We start from the raw sequence: 18202 nt of genomic DNA on the forward strand, positions 1-18202 counted from the left end.
TTGCCAGGGGCTCATGGGAGTTTCAGAGCTGCGTGTTACTGTAGGATGCATGGCTCTCATTGTATAATGACATGAAATGCAACTTGCTTCTGGGACTTTGAGAAGGACCGGACTCCACTCAGCAGCCCATTTTGTAGGATTACTTCCACAGGGACGTGAATTTTGGGGGTGGTAGAGTTGGGTTGTTTGAGAAAAACAATTTTCTATCCCTGACCACAGCTGTACCAGGTACCCCAACAGTGCCCATGGTGGGCATGGAGTAGAGCAGGGGTGACACCAGCCATCAAGGGAGTCCCTCACCCCGGAACCCACCTTTGGCAGGGGTGAAGGAATGTGTCAGACACAAGATTAGCCTTCTGGCACTGCTTGGAGCTTAAATAACCACCACAGGTTGTTAAACTAAAGCCATCGGCTCTGAGAATAGAGGAGGGCACCAGCTGAAGGGTGAAGAAAGCCTCCTTTTACAAGTGAGAAACAGCGCCTCTTACAACGCTGCCATATAAAATCATGCAGCACCTGTTAGATCTTTTCTCACTCTGCTCTCAAGATGCAGGAACAGCTTGGCTCTATAAAAGCCCCGATGTGTTTGTTTTCATTCTGAAGAGCTAATCCAAACCCCTCTCTTCCCAGAGGACAGGGAAGGAGGGGCTGGAGGGAGTATTTTTATTTTTTTCCTTCTGCTGGGGAAACAGGTTGGAGCTGTTAAAATAATTGGCAGCAGTAGATTCCTGCAGATTTCTTTGGCTGCATTTTAAAATAGAGAGGTTTTCTTCTTCTCTTTACCTCTCCTCTTGTTTTTTTGTCTTCTGATTCAGCCATAAAATTGCCACTTATTACATTAGCAGTTGCAGAAAGCAGGAGTTTTCCTCATTAGAGTGGCTCTGCTGAAGGGCTCTGGTAATATCATCTGGGGGCAAGGACCTTGCCAAAAGGCTATTAAACCAGCTGAGGACTCACATGGCAGTGTCAGGAGATTGCCTTATTGGTTATTTTGGTAACATGCAAGCAAAGCTTCCCTCTCTTTTCAGGACAGGGAGATGGGTTTAGTTCCAGATCTACCTACACCTCCTCTATGTTATGAAGGAGTTTGCAAGCAATCAGCAGCAGGGGACATAGGAGGACAGAAGGCGGCCCTGGAGAAGGGCAGCTCAGCTGTGTATATCCCTGCCTGCCTCCTGAACTCCACCAGAGGCCAGCGTCATGCAAGCCTGCACCTTTCCCAGTCCTCAGAGCACACCTCACGTATTGCAGCCCCAGATGCTGCCCACCTAAGGCAGCTAGCGAATGTCACCTCCTGGCTGGGCCTAGACCCTTTCAGCGGTGGGCAGTCGGCAGGGTGTACTGCCGCCGCAGAGCTTGAGCTGCGTTGCGGGTGGCAGCAGCAAGCACGCCCTACCTCCTTGCAGGTGTAATCAGCCAGGCAGCTCAAAAGCAAAAAACTGCCTTCATCTCACCAAATTGTACCTGCAGCTCTTTTACCCAAATTAGAGTCTCAGCAGAGAACTGATTTTCACGGGACTTCCCCAGAAGTTTTATTGCTCTTTTTCTTTGATACAAAAGATTTTAAAGGGTGCTTCAGTCCTCAATAATTGGAAGCTGTGCTACCGGAGCAGATGAGATCTTGTTCCGAGTTAATTGAGTCTTACCTACTACAGCCCCTCCCCAACCCCACAAAATGATTTAGTGAAAAAAAAAAAAAGGGGGGCAAGAGAGAGTCCTGCCCAAGCACACTACCAGCCTGCTAAAACTCTTCTTGGTGAGATAAACATGCCTTGCAAAGCTCAGGGAAAAAATACCTCTGGAAGACATTGTAATGCTGCAACTACTGGAAAGATGTCTCGTTATCAAAGCCGTCTGGTCAGGTGCAGATTTAGACTCTTGGTACCACAGAGCATTGCTGGCAAAGCCACAGTTACTGGCATTTCTCCTCGCTTTTACCTCCATGGAGTTCAAACTGGCTAGTCAAATGTACGCTATAATCAATTGAACAAGCTTTCCTGTGAAATGGACCTAAATTTGACTCTGGGAGCTGGATACATCCTGCTTTGGGGCCAGACTTGGGTGAAAAGCCATGCTCCTTAGTGGGCACCCTCCTCAGTGAGACAACATGGGGTGAAACCCAGGAGCTGCACGTGGCCAGAGCTACAAATCTCAGAAATACCTCTCCTTTGTTCCCTGCTGGGAAGTTCTAGGGAATCCCTCATTGGGAAGGAACAGGCCTGAGAGTCCTGATTTAAAAAGCAGCTAGATACTTACTTCTCATTAGAGATGGCACAGTATGTTCAGTGGCTGCGTTTGGAGCACAACAAGCAGGCAATAGACAGACATTTGACTGTACAGTCCAAAGAGTCAACCCTCTCTCTCCCAGACTGGGCAAACTCAGATCAGGCAATGCAAAACTGACTGAAGCTTTCTTTCTGATGCTGCATCCAGCATGATCATTGAAAACCTTCACTTGTTACAGCCCCATCAGGAGTAGTCCTCACACCACCTCCATAAGATCAACCATCCAGTCAATTTTCAAAAAAATCAGGCTCTCAGCACAAACTCTCAACAAAGGGGTCAGGAAGGCTGTAGCGTCCTCTGCCCTTTCCTCTGTCAGCTCCTCCTACCCTCCTCCGAACTTTCCTCCTCTTTGGCAAGAAATTTCAAAAGTCAGTTCCATGACTTTATGGACAGATCTATATAAAACAGTGACTCAGTCTGCACTCACTTACTGGCAGAGATGTATCATCAGCTGCACGCCACTTAAAAATGGTGACATAGAAAAATAACAATTAAACAGAAAAAGAAAACATTCTGGGCCAAAGCTTTTGGGCGTAAAGTCTCCCATATGTGTCAGCAGTTTCTGCCATTTGATTTTAGAGATGGACCCAAAGAGTTTCTTTACGAGTTTCTTCTCCCTCAGAGCCTGAAGATTGACTACAGGAAGGATTTCTGTCTATTCCTCCAGAACGCATTTCTACCTAGTTTCGCAGTGAAACTCATATTAAGAAAATAAAAGGGAGTGGTGGGTGGTGGTGCGGTGAAGGTATAAGCTACTTATTAGACATTTCTCAGCCCCAAATTCACAGCAATAAGCAGGTGTCTTAATTGAGGATTGTCCAGTAAGGTGCCTGTTCTGAATGCCTGGATGTTCTAACAATGTTCTGCTCATTGTTAAAAAATGCAATCATTTTTGGTCACTTTAAGTTACAAGTCTCAGGAAAAAGAGAAAATCGGTAGTAATTTTAGATGTTTTTTTCTCCTCCCAGAAATTAAAACCAGGGCCTGGACTGGTGCCTTTGGATTTATTTATCTTTTTTAAATTAAAACAACCACTTAAAAAAAGAAAAAAAAAAAAAAAGCAGCAGCTACTGGCTTTTACTTTAACTAAAAGTTTCTGGCAAGTGCAATGCCAGGATTTTTATTTTTTTTTCTTTATATGGGAACTTAGGGGCAAGTTGATGTGAGAAACTTTCCCAAAGAATCTGTATAAACCACACCAAAACCTGACAAACTCGACCAGTCTGGAAAGGTCCGGGAGTGCAAGGAAGGCACATCTGCAGACAGGCTGGGGACATCAGCAGTTCTCTGCTGGTTGCCAGCAGCAGCAACGGCTTCTGCATCCCCTCAGGCAACAGGCGGTTGGATTTGGGGGTGCTGGAGCCAGCAGGACACCTGGTCCTTCAGCCTCTGGCCTCTTCCCAGAGGATTTGAAGGGAGCCTGAGGAATTGAGGCGCTCCTCCCTTGCGGGCAGTCTGGGCACCTGACTCCTGCAGGCTGCTGGGGAAATCCCAGCCAGCGCCTCTTAGTACTGCAGGCAAGTGTCCAAATCTTTGGGCCAGAGGGCAACCGAATCCTTGAAATTTTAGTGTGGACACAGGAGAAATCCCCATGGAGGGCAGGACTAGAAATTCTCTGCAGCCATGGGTGAACAGGTCTCCAGAGGGAAGAGGACAAACTGGGGCAAATCAGTGCAAGCATTTTCAGTGCTGTGTACTGGGAAGGAGTAGGCGTAGGGTTGGAGAGCAGAACCTGGCCATTAAAATGTGGCTTTTGGTGGGGAAACTTGCCCATTTTTTTTCCTTTTTTTTCTTTGCTGTCAGAAAAATGGGCAATTTTCATTGGAGGTCTACTTGATGCATGCCTTTGGACAATGCACTGCCCTCTGCTCTGAGCTCTTGTATCCTCATCATAAGAACAGAGGAATTTCAAGCCAGCACTTGGAGACTTATGGAAGAGCCTTCTTTCAGGCTTGGGCAGGGTGCTGAGTGCTTCCACCTGCCCCCCTTAGAGAGTTTTGAAGCTTAAATACCCCCAACATTAACCTTGTAGGCACCATCACATCTTTTCTCTCCAGCTCCAGGCTGGAGAGGGGAGCATAGTCCTACCTGTTTACACCACCACGAGCCCTGGTTCACCACCTTTCTCTTGTGGTACCTCAACCAGAAGCAGAACTTCTTTCCTGGCTGCCATTTCTTTCTCCCCGCTGCCTTCCCAGTTCAATTTTTTTCCTGTTCTCAGGCATTCACAGAAAATGTGTGTCTCTTGCTTTGTCCTGTAAACTCCGTGTGACCATGGGAACGGTTCCTGACCCAGCTGTCAGCCTGCATGCTCCTCTCATTAAACTTTGGCTCTCACCTCAACTGGATCTTTAGGCAACATCCAGGTGAGCACAGCTGGGAAAGCACTTTCAACCATCTCAAGGATGCATAAGGCATCACTTCCCAGCCTGCCTTTCACCGCGGAGAGCTTCACACCCTGTCTCTGCTAAAACACCTTTCCTCTCCCTGCTCTACTGCCCCTTCTCAGCTCCCATTTACACAACTGCCTCTCTCCACAAATCCTTTTTTCAGGGCACAGAACCAGAGCAGAACCAGAACAAAACCAGAGGAGGTCTGCAAAGTGGCTGGTGCAGGGAAAGCCTGTGCCGAATTAGCGAAGGCCAGAATTTACAGGCAATGGTATTTCGTGTAGCCTGAGCTTCTTATTGAACCTGTCAGAGCATCTGAAACGTTTTTACCTGTCAGAACCAGTGGCGTGCGGAGTCCTGGTTCCTGATTTTGTGCAGAAAACTTCAAAGCACTGTTACGTGGCTCGAAAGGCCACATGGATCCCACCTGCTTCTTAGCCCAGCCAAGTGATTTAGTGCTCCTTGGACATCTCCTTCACATCAGCTGGAAGCTCACAGCGTGAGCAGGCTAACAGCACTGACTGCGGTCAGCACCCACTATTTGTGCTTGCACCTTCTTGGGGCACTGAGGAGGGGCTACAGTCACCGGTGCAGTGCAACCCCCACCTGTGTCCCCCCAGCTCTCTTCAACGGCATAGCCTCCAAGATGTCCCACCAGGAGAGGGATGGGGAGGAAGGCAGAAGGCCTTGCAAGCCAGCCCCAAGCCATGGTTATGCCCAGTGTTTGACAGAGGTGCAGGGCAGCCTTCAGCCATTCCTGAGATCAGGAAGCAAGCTAGGGAGCCCATCTGAGGGGACTGTCACCATGTCACCTTGCAACCCAGCTCCACACTGCCAAGGCACCAGGCAGGTCATCTGTGAATTATCCCTTTGTCATTCAGACCCCTGGAGTACCTGGCAGAGAGGCCCATCATGTCAAGAGGGCAGACCACTTGGGAACCATTGGTTTCTGGCAAAAGCTTGAAAATCTACCCTTAAGCACCTGGGAGAGGAGGTGAGTTACCTGTCTGGTCCTCCCAGCCTACTTAGTGTGTCCAACCCAGAACTGCAGTGTTTAAACAGGGAAGACAACAGACAGGGAGCGGTTTTGACCAAGGAAATGCACATCTCTTGCTGCTTTCGAAGGGTGCTGGTACTAGCCCAGAAAGAGGATTCAAGGCCTGAGAGGGGCTGTGAGAGCCATTTGTTAATCACCGTATGAGAGTTACTGTAAAATAAACTCTCACGTCTATCCCCAGGGAGGAGTGAGCAGCGGGCTGCTGTGTGCATGTGCACGCGCAGGCATGAACAGAGCACACTGCAGAGTGTCAACTGCATGTTGAAGAACGTGGTTTAAGGCCATTCTGGGGATTTCCCAGCTCTGACAAAGAATTTAATTTCCCTCTGCAGGGTGGGAAAATTCAGCAAGGGTTGCTTAGGACACTGAACAGAGTATCTACAGTGTGGAGGCAGGGTGTCCTGCCATCAGCAACTGTGTTGGGCCCAGCCAGAGCAGGGTATTTAGGCACAGGGAGAGTACTTAGGCTCCCGACTTCTGTGGGTTTCACCTCTGTGGATCTGGTCCTGACAGAGCTGAAGCCAGGCCTGTCTGCTTTATGCACAGTAACAGCCCTCAAATCTCATGCTGAAGCAAGGAGAGGGTGGTAGGTCATCTCTGTGGGTTAAGTTGGAAGTGCAAGAACTTTCATTGAAAGGGCAGATGGCAAGGCCAAGTTTGCCAGACCACTACCAGTTCCTAACAGAAGGGAAAATATGCTTTTCAAATCAGAAATCTTCCAGATTTACAGTGGAAAAAAACCAGAAACAGAAACTATGCAGGGAAGGGGGGAGAGAGGGAAAGTGTGTCCTAACAATGTGAAAGATAATTTCCCAGGAAAAAAAAAAAAACAAACCCAAAAAAAAACCAAAAAAGAAAGAATATGTCAAAACATGAAAAATCCTTGGCACCAGTTCTTACAGTCCAGTTCATTGGGTGAATTCTGAAAAGAATTTCACTTGGTTTGCAGAGTGAGGAGATAATTGGAGAGGCTTTGAAGAGAAGGGTGAGACCCAGTTCATGCACTTTCCTGCAGTACCCTAGGACTGGGAGATCTCCATGCAGCTCTCTGTCACCAGTGCCCTGTATGACCTTAGGTAAGGAATTTAAATCACCTATGCCACAAGCTTCGTTGATATAATAGGTGATAATGGGATAAAAATAATGTTTTGATTTATAAGCCAAGCTTAAAAATCTACATTACAAATATGTAGACTTGTATTCATTTGAAATGTTTCTAGTTAAGCATCAACAACAAAAAGCAGTTTGTTTTGTTGGGAGGTCACATATAAATACTCCATCCAGTCCAAAATAAGCCTTTTTGTTTAATTTTCATGGTTTGGAAAAAGGTGGGGAGAAAAGTATTATCTCTGTTTAAGAAAAGTTAAATATCTGTATAACACTTAAAAACAAAAACAGGTACAATTTTTGAGATGTCAGACCAATTTACTTTTTCTACTGAAGAAATTCAATATGATTGATGTTATTTGAAATTAATATTTTTTTTAGAAATTAACAGAAAAGTGTATATATTGGGAAGAATCCATCAGTGCAAAAAAAACAACCGCACCTCCCAACCTTGCAGGAGTTTGGGGAAGGTAAAGTCAGACATGAAATCCCCAGAAACTATGTGACGAGATGCCAGATACGTGTCTCAGAAAGACAGGATTTGATTGTCAGGGGCCTGTTCTCACAGAAAATAAAAGGCTTCAGTTTCTGTACAATTATGTACAGACGAGACATGTGTTTTCACTGCATGGCACCAAGCCTGGAGTATATTTTTTGCTCCTGATTTACAAGGAAAACTTGGCATGAGGATGACCCACACAGCGAGAAGTGGGCAGATTTAATACAGATGCATGGAATAGCCTCTCGAATCCAGAAACCTTTAGTGTCAGGCACAGTTGGTTTTGCTTCGACCTATCTATACGATACCCTCTACAGGGGCCTTCTGAACTTGGGATGGGCTTTTTAGATGTTAGCACTGTGGATTTATAAAAGAAAAACAGTCTATTTTCGTGCCCTTCCACCTATGTCTGGGATTTTGCAATAGCAGGGCTTTTGGACTACCCTAGTCTGCAAGAGAAGGTGAGGTTGAGTGGGAAAGGAGAGGATTCTCTGCCTCTGCCTATGATTACACCAGCTGTCGAGGTTTCTGCTTTGGGTACTTTTTCACGTGTGTTGTCTCCACTTCCTTCCTCCCAGGACTGCAGGAGAGTAGAGATTACTTTTCATCCCAGTCCTGTTCAGGACAGTGGGAATTCAGAGAGGTGGGGAGTAATTCTGCTTCTCAGCAGCACCCACATGTCTGTGCAGCCCCTACACCCATTCAGAGCACTCACTGTGTCAGAAATGGAGGTTTTGAACTTCTCTCCACTGGTCCTCCCTCTCCTGCCTTTTATGCTGAGTCCTTTAGGACCATTTTCCAGCTAAGATCGCCAGATCACAGTCGGCCAATGACCAGCAGCACCTCAAGACCCAGATGGCTCTTCTCCCTCACTTACTGGCTCCTTCAAGACACGCTGCAGAGTGTTTGCACCACCAGCCTTCATGTCTGTAGACCTCCATGGCAAGCAGCCCATTCACCATCTTTCATGAGCTATAACATAACCAGCACAGAGAATTAATGTTACTCATTTAGAGAGAAGGTTGGCAGTTAGTACCAGGAACAGCTGTGCTCCTTTCAAGATTTAATCAAGGTCTACAAACAAGTGAGAGGAAGAGACAACAGCCTTTGAATAACAAGCTGACTAGTCTGACTCTGACATTTTCCTTTTGTATTCCCGAGGAAGACCTTCCCCTCAGAGAAAACAGATAGAACTGTTCTGCGGTGCTAGAGGTATCTTTTGAAACCGTAAAATGGAAAAGCCTTCCTTTTCAAGCAGGTTTCCATGTGATCTTTGTGAATGTCACACAAATCCATACCACAGGGAGATGTGTCCTTTGAGAGTTAAAAACGCCAAGTCTGGCTCACTGAGGACAAAAATTCTAGTTTAATTTGTGTTCCAAAACATTGCTAATAGTATCATGGCTCTGTCCTGGCATATGAAGTTTTCAAGGACAGCATGAAAAGTTTTCTTGTGTGCATTCAGGGTGACCATCGGCGTGAAGTATCACATGCATAAGCTCCTATCTATGTGTGTATATATATGTACATACATACATATATATATAGTGCAACTGTGATGGGCTGAAAAATCAGGCCCTCAATATTTATAACTTTGGCTCATATCCCAAGCAAAGCAGCCCTAGTGCAGAAGCTCTATTTGTGGCAATGGGATCTACACACTCCATTTTAGTTCTAATCCTAGGCAAGCTGGCAGACATAAGGTTTTATGGGAAGCAGAACAACTAATCCATGCTGAAGCGCAATGCAGAAAGTTTCCTAAGTATAGCATCCCCTCAGAAATATGAGGACTCACATTAACCCCCTAAATCCTCTTTATCAAAGTCAGCCAAGTTTGGGGATGGTAAATTGATTACGTGGCCAACGCCAGCAGCCCAGGATCTTAGAGCAGATGGAGTACTTATTGGAGAGGTCTCTGAGGGAAGTGTAGAAAAGGACTGAATTAGCAAAACTGCTGACATGGAAATCTCCCAGAGCTCAAAGTCTGAGCACAGTTCTGCTGAATCCAAAACATTCACACCAGAATTTGGGAAGAGTTGGTCTTGCTTGGAGACCCCAATTCTGCTTGGAAGAACAGAACAGTGAGTCCCTGGTTGAAACAGACCCTTGGGTTTTCCCTGAATGTGAATAACTATGAATGTTGTTTGCTATTCCATGGCATTATTGCCCAGTCTAGGGCATACTCTTTGGCCCCTGGCATTCTCATCCAAAACCATGGCTGTGTCCAGCTCTGCTGTAGTTCCTGGCCTGTATTAAACAGTCAAAGAGGGGTTTCGTTCTGCTTTGTGAGTACTGGCTTGTGGCCAGCTGTAGAGTGGAGGTCTGGTTACAAACTTTCTTACAACACAAAAGTGTGGGCAGGTCCAGGCTTTATGTTTGGGCACATCCTTCCCAGTCAAGGAGAAATTTCCAGTTGTTTGGATGATGAGTCAGCAGAAATGTTGGGAATTAGCAAAGATTTTCTTGTTTTCCTTCTCCTTCGAACCTTGAAACAGGCTCAAATTCTCTTTTTTTCTTTTGCAGCTTTGGCCAGTGGTTCACATGGCCTCCCAGCTGAGAGCTCTAACAGGAGATTGCCAACTGTACTGGGAGTTTTCTGTGACCCTGACAATTGGCCCAGAAAGGAGGGAGCTGACACCTATTATGCTCATTTCATATGAGATCCTGGAGGGACTTACAACCAAAGGTCCTTCTTACCAAAGCGCAACTCACAGGGTCAAAGCACCAAAGAGAGGGAGAGGAATGCAATGAAAACATCCAATGTAGAGGAACCCTTGGATAATATTTCTCTGGTGAACAATCAGTAGTTTGTGGGATTTTTTTTTTTTTTTCTTTAATAAGTAATTCTGGGAGAATGAATATTATCTAGAGTAAAATTTCCTGATAATGAAAACCACAGATTTTGGCACACAAATTAAGCCTCATGAACTGTAAAATAGGAACAGGTTCACCAGTTGCTCCCTTTCTACTGCCCATGAACTAAAGAAGAAAGACTATAGAGCTGTCATTTGAAAATTCAGTCTGATGGCTGCCACAGGAACTTCTGCTTCTATAGCACTGGTCCAAAACTGAAAGCCTGACCCAGGGAATAGCCTGTATACTGACAAATATGCCCAGTTATCCTGTGACTCTTCTGACTTAAGGTCTCAGTAAAGACTCAGAGTAGTTCACCTAAGTAAGACTGGTGTCATTTGAAAACTAGAAATGATACTTCATACAAATCAGGCATCTGATGTGGGGGCTACAAATAAAAAAATACCAAAACTAGCAAAGTATAGTAAGTAGATAAGTCTGGTTGCACCAATTTATCAAAGATCCCAGACAAAACCCCTCATCTCCCTGACCCTGAGAGCTAAGCACCTAAATGTCTAGGAAGACTGGTTGTAATTTCCTCTAAACTCAGATAACCAAATGAAAAAAGGGATAAAAACACAGGTCACTTTTACATTATTTTCACCCTGTTTTTTTTCTTCCCTTTCATTTTTTCATATGTGGGACTTTTCAAGAGAAAGTGGTGTCTCAAGCATTCTGGGAACAAAGGAGTAGTTGGGGCAAAAAACATGGTGAAAATTTTCCCAGGCCTCTGGTAGGCGGAAGTTCTGTGAACTGCAGCTCAAACAGTTTTCGTGCACCCTCAGAAACCTACAAATGTTTTCAAAGAATATTTACTAGCAACCTTTTCACTAACATTTGCCAAACTCATTTGAAAAAGGGAGCAAATTTTCTGTCAGAGGAGCGATTCCTAGCAAGGGAGCCACAAGCTGCTTTGAGCTGCCTTGAAAAAAAAAAAAAAAAAAGAAAAGGAGGAGGAGGAGGGGGAAAAGCATCTGTAAACCATAGTCTACAATTTTGGCTTTGGAGCTCAAGATAATAAGACCACTGACTGACAAATTCCAAGAGTATTTTCCTATTTATATTAACTTATATTTATTTGTTCAATATGTGAGGATGTGATTCCTTGCATTAATCATTAGCTTGGTAGAGCTTTTCCTGCTTCCTTGCCAAGTTTAAAAAAGAAAATAAAAGGACACACACCAAAAACAGAAAGAAAGAAAGAAAGAAAAAAAAAAAAAAAAAGAAGTTTCCATGTAGATATAAGTAGTATTACATGGAATAAGCCCCCCTTGTAGGAAAGGGCAGGACAAGTTGTCAGGACAGCCCTGTAGTCTAGGGTTTTATTTATATCATTGTTGCTGGGAAATTTCAAAAAGGCGTGCAGATGCTCTCCTCATGGAAACAAACAGGCCAAGTTTGAGCCGGATTTCAGAGGTCTGGATAAACCTCTCTGAGCCATGTCACACTTTAACTCAATCCTCCATGTGTAATAACCCAAATTACTGCTTTGGTTTCTCTTCAAGGGTATGGCTTTTGAGACCCCAACCTTCCAACCCACACTGCAATAATGGCCAACATGATGACATATGCCATGTATCACCTGTCTTCCATACCTGTAGCATCTTCCCTGGAGATTCTCACTAGCCCGGTAAGGTGCTTAATACCATACCAGGGTCCTAAGCTCTGGGGTATACTAGGGCATGTTCCAACGCAAATGGACACCGATCTCATTCAGACATCGAAGTGTCATTCTGGTATGGAAGTAAAACTGAGATGTGTGATAGCTATCTGTCTCCATTTCCTGAAGAATTTGCCCTTTCTGTGTTTAGTGCTGGAATTAATAAGTACGTCCACTCAATGCAAACATGAGCAATTGTTTCCATCAGTTGCGAGCACCAGTAGGAGGAAGTGAGCACTTGGAGAGATGCCTTTGAAAAAGCTGTTAATGAAAAGGGAGGGGGAAGTGCAGGTCCTATACAGGGATGTTTTCACGCTGGCTGTATTATAGAGGAGCCTTCAAAGAAAAGGAGACTCTGTTTGCACCTACAAAAAGCCCCAGGCCAGGAATAGAATCATGCTTGGATAAAATAGTCAAGAGCAGCTATGTGAGCTAGTAACTTAAGAGTCAATGAAAAGATAGAGTTCACCTGGGTTGGGTAAGCAGAGAAGATTCCTCTCTTGAACAATACATAAGGCAACTACAGGGAGAGACAAAGGGGGAAATACAGGTGTCACTTGTTCTGTGGAACAGAGGAGCTTTTGAAAATGTTTTTTGGGGCTCTTACAATGCTGTATAAGACTGATAGAAGTCGCACCTTCAGTCTTCCCAGGCACTGCACTATCTTCCTCTCCCCCATTCCTATGTATTTTATGATTTCAAACGCTCTCTTGTGCACTGTAAACATTCATCAGCTGTCAGGGTCAGAAAGAGAGAAGGTAATGTTTTCTGGTTTTCTTTCATGCTGATGGGTAAAGATGGCTTAACAACTGATGATTTCTGATATGCTTGTGGAGCAGGTGAAACTTTAACACTATCTAAGCAATGAAGTCTTCCCCTCTTAGCAGAGAGACACATGTCCTGGCAAACATCTCTCAGGCAGTTAATCCACCAACTTAAATTTCATCCTGTACTTTGAAGTGAGTCATCCAAGTGGGGAATTGAAATCTCCAAGGTACACAGGCTTCTCCCTGCCCATGTGGGATAGCTCACCGCAACAGTTCTTCAGAAACTGGGCCAGTTCAGGGCTGTGTGACTCAAACAATCAGGTTTCCATCTCCTGCTTTGGGAAACTAGTCCATTTGTAGGAAAGTTTTCCTTAAGCTAATTTTTCCTTTGCTCAGTCTCAACCCACTGCTCTTAATTCTCTACATCTTGCGTTAGCCCCCCTCCACCCTGGACCTCCCTGAATGACTGATCTTTCTTCTTGGATGATCTTCAGTTATTTGCACATCATTATTTTTCTCTCCTGCTAAGTGGTCTTGTAGCCCATAGTAATGCTTTGTGTCATAATGTTTTGGGTCTTGTGTTTATCTGGAGTAATTTTCTTGTCTTCTTTTTTATGGGAAAAAAAAAATAGACAAAAAATGTAAATGGAAAGCAAAATCAACCAGATTCACTCACAAGTCAGGATGCCATCTGCCAAAGTGTCTTCCAGAGCGCTTTTATTTATGGCTGACTTTCAAAACTTTGCAAATGAAGCAGCATAATGGAAATGTTGGCACCACCTTATCTTTTTTCTACACTAACCTAGAGACATATGAACACACCAAGGATTCATGGGTGTGATACTTTGACCCTGTGGAAGCCCACTTGGGAATAAACAAACATCTCTTTGTCTTTACTTTCTTTCTTAGAACTTCCTTGGGTTCATTAGGAATCATCCTCACCATTATCTTATATATCTAGAATGTCAGGCATCCCAAAGAATACTTACTTCCTGGACACAGTATCCATTTGTTTTTATACTACAAACAGCAAATGCTATAGCAGAGGAGCCCCACATACCAGTTAACAAGTATCAGCTCCTAGAACAGGAAGATGCATTAATGAGAAGGTGTAAAAAATCATGACAGGGCCAGTGAAGGAATCTTCAGTGAAATATTTTGGAACAGGTTAAGCACGTATGTTTAGACAGGGGAATCACCTTCTGCTAGTGGCTTCTCTCCACTCCTCGCAAACAAGCTTGGATAACCAGCTTAGCCTGCAGTATCTCCGTCATACACATCTAAATTTAGGATAGGAAGAAACACTGAAGTGTTATAGTTATGCTTTAACTGCAAAATAGCAAATTAACAGCAATGCATACTAAGAAAAGAAATATCTTACAAACATTCTGAAATGCTCACGTACTTCAGACATTGAGCCCACAGAAGTAGCTGCATTAGATGGATTTGTATTGTACTTCATTTTCTCTTTCTCTCTAAGTAAGTGGGGGCTTTCAACTTAAGTCATTCATACCCAAAAGGTACGATGCTACTATGGATGTACTCCATTCCTTCCTTCGAGTGGATTGTGATGGCTGTTTCACAACAAACACTACATCTATACAGAAGTTCTGAAGCACAGTGCTGTAAGTATAGGTCCATGATTTCCAGTCTTGGTTCTGTGGATTACAGCTAACAAGAGCATGAATGATGACTGCAATAAAATAGTTTATCATCTCTGCTGCAAGACAACCTTCTCGTGACAGTCAGAGGCTTTGTTGGAAAGCCCATAAAATAATCCACAAACTGAAAGGGACATCGCTACTGTAGGAAGGGTGGTGAGGTGGCAATGACATGGAAATCACCCAGGATCTGAGAGTTAATGATGCTGACAACTTAGAATTTAAATTTTCAGGAAGAAAGTTTATCTCCATTTCTCCCCATTGGCTGCCTTGGCCATACTCGTAGCATAAGGCTCCAGGCCCCAACTGCTTAGACATTATCGCTTGCTGACTTTTTTTTCCTGCAACATATTGCATTCTTTCTAAACATCTGTTTGCACAGAGAGATGTGTTGAAAAGACTGTGGTTATTCATTTACTCACATTTTGACATGGCATTGCTGAGTGATTATATTAGCAGGGCTGATGAGTTTTCTTTACAAAGGGAAGCCCCATGGAACAACATGAAACAGGCATTGTTGCAATTTTGCTGGAAAGAAAGAGGGGAAAAATTCAAACCCAAAAAAAGCCCTAGCTCACAGTATGTCTCCACCCAGCAACAGAAAGGCAAACCAGAGATCTCTGAACAAGTCCTAATTAAGGCGCTAAGTTCACAGAGCAACAGACACTACCAGGGGGACTGACTGCCTGGTCTAAGAGTAGCATGGCTGAATTAATGTGCCTGACAGTGTAAACCCCAATTATTCCTTCAGAACAGAGGTGCCTTGGGTACAGCACTGCATGATCACAGCTGGACTTCTGCACTCGCATCAAATGGAGGGAGAAGCTGTGGGTCATGCAGTGACCTTGACTTCAGGAAACCTCTGTTCTGCTCCAGGTCCGGTAAGTGATTTGCTATATGCAAAAAGATCCCAGCTGTGTACAGTTCCAGTATGTGTTCAGTACTCCTCTCCCGTATAGAGACAAGAGCAGTGATTTGAGGCAAACCCCTGAAGATCTTGTACTGTGAGGGTCTTCCAGCCACAAGCAATATGAATGACTGCCATTAATAGCTTGTTTGACTGGATAGTTGGCTATTGTTTGGTGTCTGCAGCTTTTCTGCACCTTCAAGCAGGTCTGCAGCTGTAGGAAGCATGCTTTCAGAGCATTTTCCTACCTTTACAGAGAAGGTGCAGCAGAAACCCTTCTTAAGACAGGCCTCCTCTTCCTTTTTCTTTCTTTTCAGGGTGAAAAGTAAAGCAGATTTAAAAGAGCTTTGTTTCTGCTGCTTTCACTGTGAATTTATTGCTCATGAAATGGACTGGGCTGTTAGCTCCAACAACTTCATTTCATTTTCTGAAGAGCAACTACAGAGGTGGGCATTGGCCGATTCCATGGGGCTAGGCTCCAGCACTCATGCAGAGAGTTAGCAGGTGCCCACCCTCATCACAAACTCAGCTCTCCTTCTGAGCTGGCAAGCTGGGCTGGGACAGTCACGTCAATGTTACGTGCCATGGCACAAACAGGATCATCTCTCCTGCAGTCATCACCAGGAGGGTTGGAGCCCGGGGGGCTGCTTTATGTGTGCTGAAATCTAATTTAAATCCAGTTCCTGGAGGACAGATGGCCTTCCAGGGCCAAAATCTGAGACTCCATGAAGCCAAAACCATCTCGAAAGTTTGTCCCCAGTTCAACCATAAGTTCCCAACTTCTTTTTTGTTCTCTCCTTCATAAGGAGAGGTAAATATGCTCTCTGAGAGCATTTCAGGCTAAAAACTATGACTTATATAGTTCCAGAAGCCACACTAGATAATGTGCTGGCTTTCAGAGGAGTGAAGTGCTTCCTACCCACAGCACCCCACTGACAATCCTGATAGAGATTAATGGTGCAGACAGATGTGCCCTCTGACAGCAGCTGTGCTGACGGGAGAAATCACTTCCCTTTGTACTTCTGACACCTCTCCTGCCAACAACTCCCATTGCATGCTCCCTTACGTGTTTCAGCCACAACAAGCTGAATTAGTTAACTACTTAAACAACAAGGTCTTTGCAAACTTAGGCCAATTAGATTGGAAACAAGTTGGGGAACTTTTATACAAGCAGGTCTGCTGTTGGATGGCTCAAAACAGAGTGCATGTGTCCACAACCTGGACATCTTTTCTCCTCCAAGGGGCTCATGTTCAAGTAGTACAATGGACACAGGTCTCTGGGAAGTGCATCAGGGGAAAGTTGCTTTGCTGCTAATTCCTTTGTTTCTTCCTGTGGCTAAAATCAGAAAACTTCACTGGACTGCAAAGCCTAGCCCTCCTTCCTTTTGGAGACTGACTGAATAGAAAGGTTCCCGGTGGAAAAACTGATAACATTAATTTGATAACCTTTTAGAGGTGGCTTCATAGCAATCCTGGAATTGTTTTTTTGTTTGTTTTGTTGGTTGGTTGGTGTTTTTTTTAATTTCCAGCAACAGAAGAGCCTTCAGGAGTGGGGATAATCTGAGATCACAGATCAGCAGCAGAGTTTCTTTCTTGTGGAGTACCCTATGTACCGAAGACAAACTGAGCAGGAAGGATGCAGTGTGCACGTAAGGATGCCCCATGCAGCCCCATACTTCATGCAGCTGTGACAGCAGGGAAACATGTGTAAGCCAGTGGACAGTGCTTATAACAAAATCCCACCAGTCTGCATTTGATGTAATGGTCTGTACTGTTCCTTTAGTCTATGGATCAAGCAGACCTGTGACTGGGATACTGGATGCACAGCATCCCAAATTGGGAAAGAAGCCATGTAATAGAGGGTATGATAGCCAGTGGGACCCTAACTTATAGGATCTATTAAAAGCAATTTCCTTCCCTTCTTTTGTAGCACCCCAATTCTTCCTTTGTCACATGTCTTCACAAAATGCTGTTTAATATGTCAAAGTGGAGCAATTATCCTACACATATATTCATCTTCAAGGACAGCTTGACTCACTTGAGGTTTCCTCAAGGTGATGAGATAGCAGCTAATATCTCACAGAAGAGCTCCAGCTTGCAAACATAGTGCAGGGCAAGTTAATATACTTACGCCTCTTCGATTCATGTCAGGAGCTCACTGCTTTGTGAGGCTTGGCTAAGACTCCCAAACTCTCTCCTAGGGAATTCATCAGTACAGATAGGATCTCTCTCCTTTGTGTTTGCAAGTTTTTCTTTTGCTTTGGCCCCAGCATCCACACTGATACCATATTTGATTTTTCACAAATCAACCCCTGTAGGTGAATGGATGAATCAGAAGGAAGCTAATTGCATCATTTACCAGCCTTTCCTCTCAGCTGTCAATCACCTCTCTGCTTTTGTGACCCAGAGTTCAGTTATCTCAGGGTTTATTTTCATTTTCATTTTTGTGCTAATTAAATTTGGATTCCAAGCTTAACAAAAGCAAAAATGGTATTGCTGAAGCTGTGAAGCTGGAGTTACAGTGCTGTTGTCTGAGTCCAGCAAGGGGGCAAGTGATACCAACTTTGCTAGAGACTAAATAGGCTAATAAACAAAATGGGAGAGAAAACACAAGATCCCTCCCAACTTGCAGTTTGCCTAACGCATCTGTTTCATTTTTTGAGGCATTTCTCTGTGTGATCTGGCACTTTGCAAGCTTTATTTAAATAAGCGTATGTTTCTCCACATCTGTGTATCTTGCCATATATGTGCCAGCATAACAGGAGAAAAGCCATATGTTCACATCATTGGTCTACTGTTTCACTATGTGCCTGCGAGCGTAATACTGGATATGTGAGGCACAGAAAAGAAGTGGGGGAATATGACTAAACTACTCTTTTGTGGTATACTATGGAAGCAGTTAAAGGCATTGAATAAGGTTTGGACCAGCTGTGATGTGTGTTCTACATGCACAAGATAAAGGTTAACTGCAAAGGACCTCCCTCCAAAAATGCTTGCTTACCTTTTTTTTAATCT

This window comes from Strigops habroptila, chromosome 5 (genome assembly GCF_004027225.2).
Source record: "Strigops habroptila isolate Jane chromosome 5, bStrHab1.2.pri, whole genome shotgun sequence".
In the NCBI taxonomy this organism is placed as follows: Eukaryota; Metazoa; Chordata; class Aves; order Psittaciformes; family Psittacidae; genus Strigops; species Strigops habroptila.